Here is a 13209-nt window from a genome sequence, read left to right on the forward strand (position 1 = left end):
TCACAGCATTGTCTTCTCCCACGACCAGCCTTACGCGACTCTCTCTTGTGGCAACTAGGGAATCACTTAACCCGTCCAGGATGCTGCCAACATCATCCCACACCTTTTTAGATAAAGATCGACCATAAATATGGCGACTCGTATGTGTAGGACTACCCAGACTTTGTTTATTGACAGTGTCGAGTTGTATGTTTGACTGTAATAATATAACTTAAAATGGATACGATGCTAAAATTACTATAATTTAATCGAGTTCATTAGGAACCATGTCACCCTTGGAAAACCATTAAGTTTCGCAGAAATGGAGTAAGGATAAATCAAATGGAGAAAAATATGTTGATCTGGTAGGGAGTACGTATTTAATCAAGTCCTCATCACAGTTAGAACTGATTCATACAACAAAAGGCTACTGATCTCAGCATTTACGAATAACTATAATAATGGTAAGACAGAGATTTAGGAACCAGGTTTTAAATTGTAAGACATTTCCAGGGGCAGATGTGGATTCTGACCACAATCTATTGGTTATGAACTGCAGATTGAAACTGAAGAAACTGCAAAAAGGTGGGAATTTAAGGAGATGGGACCTGGATAAACTGAAAGAACCAGAGGTTGTAGAGAGTTTCAGGGAGAGCATAAGGGAACAATTGAAAGGAATGGGGGAAAGAAATACAGTAGAAGAAGAATGGGTAGCTCTGAGGGATGAAGTAGTGAAGGCAGCAGAGGATCAAGTAGGTAAAAAGACGAGGGCTAATAGAAACCCTTGGGTAACAGAAGAAACATTGAATTTAATTGATGAAAGGAGAAAATATAAAAATGCAGTAAATGAAGCAGGCAAAAAGGAATACAAACGTGTCAAAAATGAGATCGACAGAAAGTGCAAAATGGCTAAGCAGGGATGGCTAGAGGACAAATGTAAGGATGTAGAGGCTTGTCTCACTAGGGGTAAGATAGATACCGCCTACAGGAAAATTAAAGAGACCTTTGGAGAGAAGAGAACCACTTGTATGAATATCAAGAGCTCAGATGGCAACCCAGTTCTAAGCAAAGAAGGGAAGGCAGAAAGGTGGAAGGAGTATATAGAGGGTTTATACATGGGCGATGTACTCGAGGACAATATTATGGAAATGGAAGAGGATGTAGATGAAGATGAAATGGGAGATAAGATACTGCGTGAAGAGTTTGACAGAGCACTGAACGACCTGAGTCGAAACAAGGCCCCGGGAGTAGACAACATTCCATTAGAACTACTGATGGCCTTGGGAGAGCCAGTCATGACAAAACTCTACCATCTGGTGAGCAAGATGTATGAGACAGGCGAAATACCCACAGACTTCAAGAAGAATATAATAATTCCAATCCCAAAGAAAGCAGGTGTTGACAGATGTGAAAATTACCGAATTATCAGTTTAATAAGTCACAGCTGCAAAATACTAACGCGAATTCTTTACAAACGAATGGAAAAACTGGTAGAAGCGGACCTCGGGGAAGATCAGTTTGGATTCCGTAGAAATGTTGGAACACGTGAGGCAATACTAACCTTACGACTTATCTTAGAAGAAAGATTAAGAAAAGGCAAACCTACGTTTCTACCATTTGTAGACTTAGAGAAAGCTTTTGACAACGTTAACTGGAATACTCTCTTTCAAATTCTGAAGGTGGCAGGGGTAAAATACAAGGAGCGAAAGGCTATTAACAATTTGTACAGAAACCAGATGGCAGTTATAAGAGTCGAGGGCCATGAAAGGGAAGCAGTGGTTGGGAAAGGAGTGAGACAGGGTTGTAGCCTCTCCCCGATGTTATTCAATCTGTATTTTGAGCAAGCAGTAAAGGAAACAAAAGAAAAATTCGGAGTAGGTATTAAAATTCATGGAGAAGAAGTAAAAACTTTGAGGTTCGCCGATGACATTGTAATTCTGTCAGAGACAGCAAATGACTTGGAAGAGCAGTTGAACGGAATGGACAGAGTCTTGAAAGGAGGATATAAGATGAACATCAACAAAAGCAAAACAAGGATAATGGAATGTAGTCAAATTAATTCGGGTGATGCTGAGGGAATTAGATTAGGAAATGAGACACTTAAAGTAGTAAAGGAGTTTTGCTATTTAGGGAGTAAAATAACTGATGATGGTCGAAGTAGAGAGGATATAAAATGTAGACTGGCAATGGCAAGGAAATCGTTTCTGAAGAAGAGAAATTTGTTAACATCGAGTATAGATTTAAGTATCAGGAAGTCGTTTCTGAAAGTATTTGTATGGAGTGTAGCCATGTATGGAAGTGAAACATGGACGATAACTAGTTTGGACAAGAAGAGAATAGAAGCTTTCGAAATGTGGTGCTACAGAAGAATGCTGAAGATAAGGTGGGTAGATCACGTAACTAATGAGGAGGTATTGAATAGGATTGGGGAGAAGAGAAGTTTGTGGCACAACTTGACTAGAAGAAGGGATCGGTTGATAGGACATGTTTTGAGGCATCAAGGGATCACAAATTTAGCATTGGAGGGCAGCGTGGAGGGTAAAAATCGTAGAGGGAGACCAAGAGATCAATACACTAAGCAGATTCAGAAGGATGTAGGTTGCGGTAGGTACTGGGAGATGAAGAAGCTTGCGCAGGATAGAGTAGCATGGAGAGCTGCATCAAACCAGTCTCAGGACTGAAGACCACAACAACAACAATATAATTTGTTAAGACTTTGGATACTTGGATGAGATCTTCCTTAAGGGGACAATACCGTGGTTCAGGTCGAAAAAAATTGATTTTAGGTTTTCATCATATTTCGATAGATTAAGGTTTTATTTAAGTACCCTGAAAAAGATTTAAAAAGCATTTTCCTACTAAGTGTGTCTACGTGCCACGCCCACCTTTCTGTCACCCACTGTCAACCCACCTACTGTCAACTCTAAGCCATATGGAGATGCCATTATTAGCAAAATAGAATGTGTAGACCATGTTCAAAAACGTTTAGGAACAAAGGCTGAGAAAACTAACTGTTGATACGAGAGGAAAAAAATTAGAAGATGGAAAATTGTTGACCGGACAGGGTCGGTTAACTAAAACTGAAATAGAAAACTTGGAGGTATAATATGGCCAGATAATTAGGAAAAATAAAGAAAATCTGGATGCAATTAAGAGAGATGTTTGGGCCATATTCTTCCATAAGTCCTCTACTGATGATAAGCCATGTCATGGATTGTGTCCATCAGGAGAAAATTCGTGGTGCAAATACAATAGGGCTCAGGCAACTGGAGAATCTTATTCTCACCAGCATTCTCTTCCTGCTGCTGTTATTACAGCAATTAAACCTATTTTCAATTACTTGTCTCATCCTGACATTCTAAGGAAATGTCTGCATGGCAGACACAGAACCTAAATGAATGTTTCAACAGCATAATTTGAAACCACTTTTTAAAACTGTATTTGTAGGCATACATACAATGAAACTAGGGGTTCATGATGCTGTTCTTACATTCAATTATGGTAATATTGGAAAGTGTTGGGTACTGAAAAAGTTGGGAGTTAATCCTGGTGAAAAAATGATCAGTGGGCTGCAACATTGCGATAAAATGAGGATAGCCGATGCAGACAGGTCTACATCTAATATGGCCAAGAAAGCAAGACAAACATCCAGGAAGGTGAAAAGGAAGCTGGAAGACCTGCTAGAGGCCAAAGAAGGGTCATCATATGCGGCGGGACAGTTTTAACTAACTGCAAGTAACAAATTTCAAAAGTTTTTTCTTTAAAGTCAATTTCCCGCAAACTAAAATTTTTCCGTACATAAGCCTCATTATATCAAACACTATAGTAGATAAATGAATGAAATTTTCAGAGACACTGCATAACATAAAAATCCACCTCTGGTACTACATTTATTAATATTCCCCCATTTGGAAGTTCACAAAAAATATTTTCTGCAGAAAAAACTTAATATTTTTGTTAGTAAATTTTAAATAGTATTTCTTAAAAACTGTAAAATGGATAAAGTACATTTTAGTACACTTGATTCTATTAGCATCATGTAACTTATAGTAAAAATATTAAGGTCCTGCATCAAATAGTTTTTTTCAGAAATGGGTCAAATACTTGCCTAAATTAACATGGGTTAGATAGGCAGCGTGTGGTCCTCTTAAGTAGCAGTCATGTGTCAAAGTTACAGCTGGGGGTGCAACTGCATCAGTGGACACTTTCGCGTCCAGAGATTATCGGTGATGCTGACGTGTTGTCGGTATTGCAGTTCGTAGGTATTCACCGGCTGAGAAGGGGCATGAGTGGGCTGGAGTGGTAGTTTTCGTGTAATGTGTTCGCGTGGAGTCATTAGCCTCTCCGTCAGGATTCAATTGCAGTGCGAGTGCAGAGTGTCAAACCGACTCGTTCCTAACAAAGGGAAGGCCTCAATCGTGGCCGGCCGACTGGGTTCATGTCTTGTACGTCGCTTGCATACCATCTAAAATGTAGGACACTACGCTATTATAGCTCACTACTCCCCTCTCTTGTTTTTGGGAAACGATCTCATAAAGGTCATGACGCCCTATTGACTCAAATTCGACAATATCGATAGATAACTCTAAACTGAGCGATTTAGACCATTTATATGTGCTGTCCGCAAACACATGTTTTCCCTAAAATCGAGAAAAGAAATTTTTACAACCGCCGCTTTTGCACCATAAGGTTAATGCCCTTCAACGACAATCACGCTGGCCAAGTAAGAAATACAACTGTCTGAGGAATGGAGGTTCGATACCCAGACGTATTCTGCATAAGTGGTTTTTTCCGTATTGAAATAACAGAGAATAGAGGACTTCTTAAGGCAGAAACATTAGTAAGGAAGTTCCAGAAATCTCTCACGAAACTTCGTTTTAGTTTCATTAGACTACGTCTTTCATTACCTGCTTACCCAGAATCTAAACCCCCAAAAGTTCGCCTAAATGCAGGAGGTGTTAGAATTGTTTTTGAGCAGTTAATTTTGAAATTTTTACTGAAGCTGTTACTGCCGGCATAATAAATACGTAGATAATAGAGCTTTAAGGCCCTAAAAATTCTCTGTTTATAGTTCACAATCGTAAAATGGTCATTAAAATTTATGAATGTATGAAATGGATTTCATTGCCGTCGTTAATTTCACACTAGTTGATGGCGTGTCGGTAAAATTCAAATTAGCCATTTCTTTCCCATATATTTGGGAATGTAAACGATTTATGGACTACATGTATAATTTTTTTTCCAGATTGCCTCTTTCGTCTGTGACGATGTAATAGGCGACAGCTTGATTTGTATTGCTGACTGTACACCCTCGTTTATATTTCTCAACGTTTGAAGATTTGTGGAGATGATTTCTTAGACCAGTTCGTTGCGATTTCGTTCCTTTACTAAAAGAGTAAATGAGCTGTGGAAAGATATAGTAAATAATTCGTAGTCTTGGAGCTGGAATCTAACGTTCTAAACGTTTTTCACTTGTTTAAGCGTTCATTTTTTAGAAACATTCTATTACTGCTGTAATATTGCTTTCTTGTCGTTAACAAATGGTGTAAAACTGGAAGAAAATGTTTTCGAGATGATCGACATTGAAGTAACACTCATAGAATCTCCTAATGTATGTAGGACTGCGGCTCGAAAAACAAATAAATTCATTGCATAGCCTATTGCGAGTTACAGAATAAAGTGATGTAAAAATTTTAAAATAAGTATAAATTGCTTGGGCGTTTTAGCAAGTATTTGGAAGAGTTTGATCACTTAGAGAACCATGTATAGCTCAAAACGGCATATTACTCATACTTACTGAAATCAACAAAAATTATACCGAATTTAACCAGACAAATGCAAAATACACTCCTGGAAATTGAAATAAGAACACCGTGAATTCAATGTCCCAGGAAGGGGAAACTTTATTGACACATTCCTGGGGTCAGATACATCACATGATCACACTGACAGAACCACAGGCACATAGACACAGGCAACAGAGCATGCACAATGTCGGCACTAGTACAGTGTATATCCACCTATCGCAGCAATGCAGGCTGCTATTCTCCCATGGAGACGATCGTAGAGATGCTGGATGTAGTCCTGTGGAACGGCTTGCCATGCCATTTCCACCTGGCGCCTCAGTTGGACCAGCGTTCGTGCTGGACGTGCAGACCGCGTGAGACGACGCTTCATCCAGTCCCAAACATGCTCAATGGGGGACAGATCCGGAGATCTTGCTGGCCAGGGTAGTTGACTTACACCTTCTAGAGCACGTTGGGTGGCACGGGATACATGCGGACGTGCATTGTCCTGTTGGAACAGCAAGTTCCCTTGCCGGTCTAGGAATGGTAGAACGATGGGTTCGATGACGGTTTGGATGTACCGTGCACTATTCAGTGTCCCCTCGACGATCACCTGTGGTGTACGGCCAGTGTAGGAGATCGCTCCCCACACCATGATGCTGGGTGTTGGCCCTGTGTGCCTCGGTCGTATGCAGTCCTGATTGTGGCGCTCACCTGCACGGCGCCAAACACGCATACGACCATCATTGGCACCAAGGCAGAAGCGACTCTCATCGCTGAAGACGACACGTCTCCATTCGTCCCTCCATTCACGCCTGTCGCGACACCACTGGAGGCAGGCTGCACGATGTTGGGGCGTGAGCGGAAGACGGCCTAACGGTGTGCGGGACCGTAGCCCAGCTTCATGGAGACGGTTGCGCATGGTCCTCGCCGATACCCCAGGAGCAACAGTGTCCCTAATTTGCTGGGAAGTGGCGGTGCGGTACCCTACGGCACTGCGTAGGATCCTACGGTCTTGGCGTGCATCCGTGCGTCGCTGCGGTCCGGTCCCAGGTCGACGGGCACGTGCACCTTCCGCCGACCACTGGCGACAACATCGATGTACTGTGGAGACCTCACGCCCCACGTGTTGAGCAATTCGGCGGTACGTCCACCCGGCCTCCCGCATGCCCACTATACGCCCTCGCTCAAAGTCCGTCAACTGTACATAGGGTTCACGTCCACGCTGTCGCGGCATGCTACCAGTGTTAAAGACTGCGATGGAGCTCCGTATGCCACGGCAAACTGGCTGACACCGACGGCGGCGGTGCACAAATGCTGCGCAGCTACCGCCATTCGACAGCCAGCACCGCGGTTCCTGGTGTGTCCGCTGTGCCGTGCGTGTGATCATTGCTTGTACAGCCCTCTCGCAGTGTCCGGAGGAAGTATGGTGGGTCTGACACACCGGTGTCAATGTGTTCTTTTTTCCATTTCCAGGAGTGTATTAAAAACAGCCTTGATCACGATTTATATTTATTAAGGTGACAGGTTTCGACCACTGCTGTGGTCATCTACAGATCTACAAGTAGTATACAAAGCTTTAATTAGAGGGCTACATACATTAAAGAAAATACATAAAGTTATTAAGCTATAAAAAGATGAATTACCATTGAGTAGGAACCTCTTTCAGCTGTAGAATCACTACTGGAGAAACCAGTGCACGTGTTACTATATACAATGGAGGCTCCGCCCACTTCTGACGGCATGATGTCATTACTAACCAAAGAGTAATAAGTCGAGTAATAATGTAAAATTTCTTAGTTAAAAGAACATTGTCAATAAATAAAAATAAACACACACTAAACTTAGCTTATTAAACAGCTATTGTCAGTTAAGAAACGTTAAAAATATTTAAATATGTAGGATAAATGAACTTCGGTTTGGCATTACATGGGTTGCCCTCTCAAGGCCTGTTAGTGAACCATTTGGGACCACTGGTTGCCATGGTGAAAAGATATTTAACACCTCGAGTGGCGCTCATGCGATGTTGCTTAGGTGCTTTTTGTAGCCCAGTTTAAGGTTGTTTCCCAGATCAATGGATCACAAATTTCCTGTATCAAATTGTTCGTCTGGCCTTCCCCTACACCATTGTGGTGTGTTGTATACGCTTATCGCTCACACCCTGTTAATTCCACCACTAGCTATCCTATAATTAAAATAATGCAAATTTTCTTAAAGTTAGAACGTGGAACCAAATTCCAGTTACACTTGGCACCATTGGTGGGGTTTAGATTCCCTCTGTTGCATGTAACTGAGATTGTAATTACGCCACGCTCGCAGTGAAAATCGACCAAACTACGGCATCAGCGCCACACACAGAGACGCAGATTGACAAAAACATCGAAAGATCAACTGAATACGAATCACAAAGTTAGCTCCACTTCGTCCGAAAACCTCTCAGAAGTCGCCCTCTGTGCCTTTAATAAGCAGGGATTATCCAACATTGGCGGAGCGGGCAATTTTGAGTTGCCTCGCTTCCCTATGGAATATACATCTGACACCGTTCGCCAGAGGTCCATATCTGCCGTTCTTCCATTCAAAGTGGAACTGTTTGTGACATCATGAGGTCGCTCTGTTCCAGTTCGTTAAGGGGACCACACAAAAATGAGAGATTATGCACATTGGAGGGTAGTAGCATCGCAACGTCGCACGTGATACTGGGGCGCGCGTTTACCCGGTGTGTTTGCGTCGTTACTTCCGGGCCAAAGGCCGCATGGGAGCCTCGCTACAAAGCGCTTTCATTACGGCAACACCCCTCCTCGCCGCGCGCCAGAAAAGGGCCTCACTCGTTGGAAAATGTGACACGTGTTGGAAAATTACCGACTCCACTGGTAGTTACTTTGTTCCGAGTGAGAAACCGCGAGCAATCTGACTTTGAATGACGTCGCAAGAATGAGAGAGAGAGAGAGAGAGAGAGAGAGAGAGAGAGAGAGAGAAGGTGGGGGGAGGGGGGAGCACGAGCGCGCAAGGGACTGCAAAACTGCACCACGTCGACGCTAAAGCTAGAATTAAGCTTTCTGATTGAAGTTCAGACGTAGCTTGCCTGTATATTACCTGTGGGACCACTCGGCAGACAGGATATACGTCATCCCCATTCGTACTGCTGCTTGTTCCTCCCTGACCTATGATAACAGGTTTTAATACTTTGGGGATACTATGAGAGGCGTTCTCTTCGTAAATCACTATAATGCGAGATGCAGCAAATGATATTTATTTTACTAAATAATAACGCTTTTTTCCATTCCTTGCGATAAGGTTCCTGTCTGAACTCTTGGTCGTTTGATTTTATTTTTACGGTGCCTACGCTAGCGATTTGTTGAGGGGAACCAATACCCGTAGCCTCCGTAGTAAATGTGGTGTCACCGCCAGACACCACACTTGCTAGGTGGTAGCTTTAAATCGGCCGCGGTCCATTAGTACATGTCGGACCCGCGTGTCGCCACTGTCAGTGATCGCAGACCAAGCGCCACCACACGGCAGGTCTCGAGAGACTTACTAGCACTCGCCCCAGTTGTACGGACGACTTAGCTAGCGATGCAACACTGACGAAGCCTCGTTTATTTGCAGAGAAGATAGATAGAATAGCCTTCAGCTAAGTCAATGGCTACGACCTAGCAAGGCGCCATAGCAATTGATAGTTATCGTATGAAGCATGTCTCATCAAGAACGATGTATACAAATGATGGATTAAAGTTAAGTATTCCAGCAGCTACGTACTTTTCTTTATAGCATTCATTACGTATCCTGTTTCAGACCTCACGCCATCCTGCGTGAGCTTATAGCGTGCATTTCGGCTTCCTCTCATTGTGTCTAGGCTGTCTTGTCTAGACACAACAGTAAAAACAAGTTATGGGAATTTCTTACACGGATGTTTCGCGAAATATTAGACATATTTTATGGAGTATGGGGCAGCTGACACTTTCCAGCGTTTCTTCTACACCCTCCTTGATTAAACATGCGTGTGACCATCCATGCTCCTAATCGTTTTGTATATTCGTTTTTTCCCGTTAATCAAAACATGATTATTTTGCCAGTATTAGAGCTTGTCCCCTTCCATGCTGGGATGGGGAATGGGAAGAATACGATCTCAAATGTTCCTGGGCGAGGCCTTTTTCATTTATTTTATTGTATAGATTTCAAAGACAGTGATGTGTAAAGGATGGCGGATACTCATAAATTTAATTCTGAAATAAGTTATTAGAATTTTGTACCTATATCTTAAAAAAAAATATTAAGTTTCTTTCCTGGACTGTCCATTTGTTGAGACTTTTTAATGTTTCTGTTAGACCGTCTTGAAAACAAACAACCCTGAGACCAATCACGCTGCCCATCTTCGTACACATTCCATGTCCCCCGTTAAGGTCGTTGTGAGTCGCGCACACACGATTATTTGCAAACATCGGCGGCATCAGTGTTTTGCGAGCAGTTTCTTTCGTAGAAAAACTGCAGTACTCTACTAATCTGTTGACAAATCGAGACCTATCGTTATATTTACCTGTTCCTAAACGTATGCGATCTTTCCATTTCAGTTCGTCTCGCATTGTTACTCCTTGTTATCAGTAGCGCATCCCTAATTCCAATTCTTAGTTGTTATCTGTGTAGTCAGTTGCTACGATATCTTTAGGTTTCATGAAATACACGGCTTAACACTTCGTGTTGTTACCAGCATCACTCTTTTCTTGAACAGTAGTTGCTATCATGATTATAATACGACAATGAGAAACATCATCTACGAAGACTTTAAGCGTTTAATATTAGTATAGAATTGAGATAAATCGCTTGCTAATCAAGTATTCAGTAACCATACGGATCTAATTAAAGGTAGTGATACTTAATAGTTAATTAAATAATAATCTTATGTTGAGTATCTTTATGGGAACTCTCAAAGATACTGTATTAGATTATAATACTATCGATGTTACAACTGTAATGCTCTACTATATCATAAATATATATAATTATATTGTACTCCATAGGCATTTGTTTGGCCGCTACGGTCGCAGGTTTGAATCCTGCCTCGGGCATGGATGTGTGTAATGTCCTTAGGTTAGTTAGGTTTAAGTACTTCTAAGTTCTAGGGGACTGATGACCTCAGAAGTTGAGTCCCATAGTGCTCAGAGCCATTTGAACCATAGGCATTTGTTTAATTTCTTTCCACATACCAGGGACTTGTGTGGGATACGTGGAACATGATTCGTGGAACTTAAAAAATGTAAAACAGTAACAGAACTGTCACACTTCCTTGGTCACACTGGAAAGTACTTAGGTTTCTTTGTTAGATTATTTGCTTAGGATATCGCACTGCGCTCTACCTGTGAATAAGTTCTCAATTAACGAGTACAGTATCTATATTCCGTACTGATCTGTTTGTCGAGCAAGCATCATTGTGGTACTGAGTCTAGAAACAGTCGATTTATCTATACATTGTTTTTAGGACAAGTCCTCGAAGTAAATTTAAAAAATATAATGTGTCGAAAATTTCTGTAAACCGAATTCATTTTTTGACTTCCAAACATGTGTGGTGATAGCTCAACACGTAGTTCGGAATATCAGCAGATCAAAACGTAGAAAAAGAAGAAAAAAACGATAATTAGAAAATTATGGTTACTACTATAATAGTTTTCAAAAACATGAATAGTAGATGAATAGTAATAGTGGAAGTAATTTAATAAATTACTACTGCAATTATTTTATTTTTTCATGGGTAGGTGGCACGTCTAGTTCCGTAACTGTTGCTTGTCACCGCTTAAACAACATTTCTGGCTGCTTAAAATACACTCCTGGAAATGGAAAAAAGAACACATTGACACCGGTGTGTCAGACCCACCATACTTGCTCCGGACACTGCGAGAGGGCTGTACAAGCAATGATCACACGCACGGCACAGTGGACACACCAGCAACCGCGGTGTTGGCCGTCGAATGGCGCTAGCTGCGCTGCATTTGTGCACCGCCGCCGTCAGTGTCAGCCAGTTTGCCGTGGCATACGGAGCTCCATCGCAGTCTTTAACACTGGTAGCATGCCGCGACAGCGTGGACATGAACCGTATGTGCAGTTGACGGACTTTGAGCGAGGGCGTATAGTGGGCATGCGGGAGGCCGGGTGGACGTACCGCCGAATTGCTCAACACGTGGGGCGTGAGGTCTCCACAGTACATCGATGTTGTCGCCAGTGGTCGGCGGAAGGTGCACGTGCCCGTCGACCTGGGACCGGACCGCAGCGACGCACGGATGCACGCCAAGACCGTAGGATCCTACGCAGTGCCGTAGGGGACCACACCGCCACTTCCCAGCAAATTAGGGACACTGTTGCTCCTGTGGTATCGGCGAGGACCATTCACAACCGTCTCCATGAAGCTGGGCTACGGTCCCGCACACCGTTAGGCCGTCTTCCGCTCACGCCCCAACATCGTGCAGCCCGCCTCCAGTGGTGTCGCGACAGGCGTGAATGGAGGGACGAATGGAGACGTGTCGTCTTCAGCGATGAGAGTCGCTTCTGCCTTGGTGCCAATGATGGTCGTATGCGTGTTTGGCGCCGTGCAGGTGAGCGCCACAATCAGGACTGCATACGACCGAGGCACACAGGGCCAACACCCGGCATCATGGTGTGGGGAGCGATCTCCTACACTGGCCGTACACCACTGGTGATCGTCGAGGGGACACTAAATAGTGCACGGTACATCCAAACCGTCATCGAACCCATCGTTCTACCATTCCTAGACCGGCAAGGGAACTTGCTGTTCCAACAGGACAATGCACGTCCGCATGTATCCCGTGCCACCCAACGTGCTCTAGAAGGTGTAAGTCAACTACCCTGGCCAGCAAGATCTCCGAATCTGTCCCCCATTGAGCATGTTTGGGACTGGATGAAGCGTCGTCTCACGCGGTCTGCACGTCCAGCACGAACGCTGGTCCAACTGAGGCGCCAGGTGGAAATGGCATGGCAAGCCGTTCCACAGGACTACATCCAGCATCTCTACGATCGTCTCCATGGGAGAATAGCAGCCTGCATTGCTGCGAAAGGTGGATATACACTGTACTAGTGCCGACATTGTGCATGCTCTGTTGCCTGTGTCTATGTGCCTGTGGTTCTGTCAGTGTGATCATGTGATGTATCTGACCCCAGGAATGTGTCAATAAAGTTTCCCCTTCCTGGGACAATGAATTCACGGTGTTCTTATTTCAATTTCCAGGAGTGTAGAAAACAGAGTAGACTGGCTATTAAACGTCTATCGGATAGAAGAGACTTAAGTTCTACCCACACAATCGTAAGTGTGCAATGCCGCTATTACAATATTAACTTCAGTGAAACGTCATTCATTAAAAATGTTTTTTTTCGACAGTAAAGGGTTCCATTGTCTAGTTAATGGCTTTCTTGGTATTTATATCAAGACTGAAATATTTTC

This window comes from Schistocerca serialis, chromosome 3 (genome assembly GCF_023864345.2).
Source record: "Schistocerca serialis cubense isolate TAMUIC-IGC-003099 chromosome 3, iqSchSeri2.2, whole genome shotgun sequence".
In the NCBI taxonomy this organism is placed as follows: domain Eukaryota; kingdom Metazoa; phylum Arthropoda; class Insecta; order Orthoptera; family Acrididae; genus Schistocerca; species Schistocerca serialis.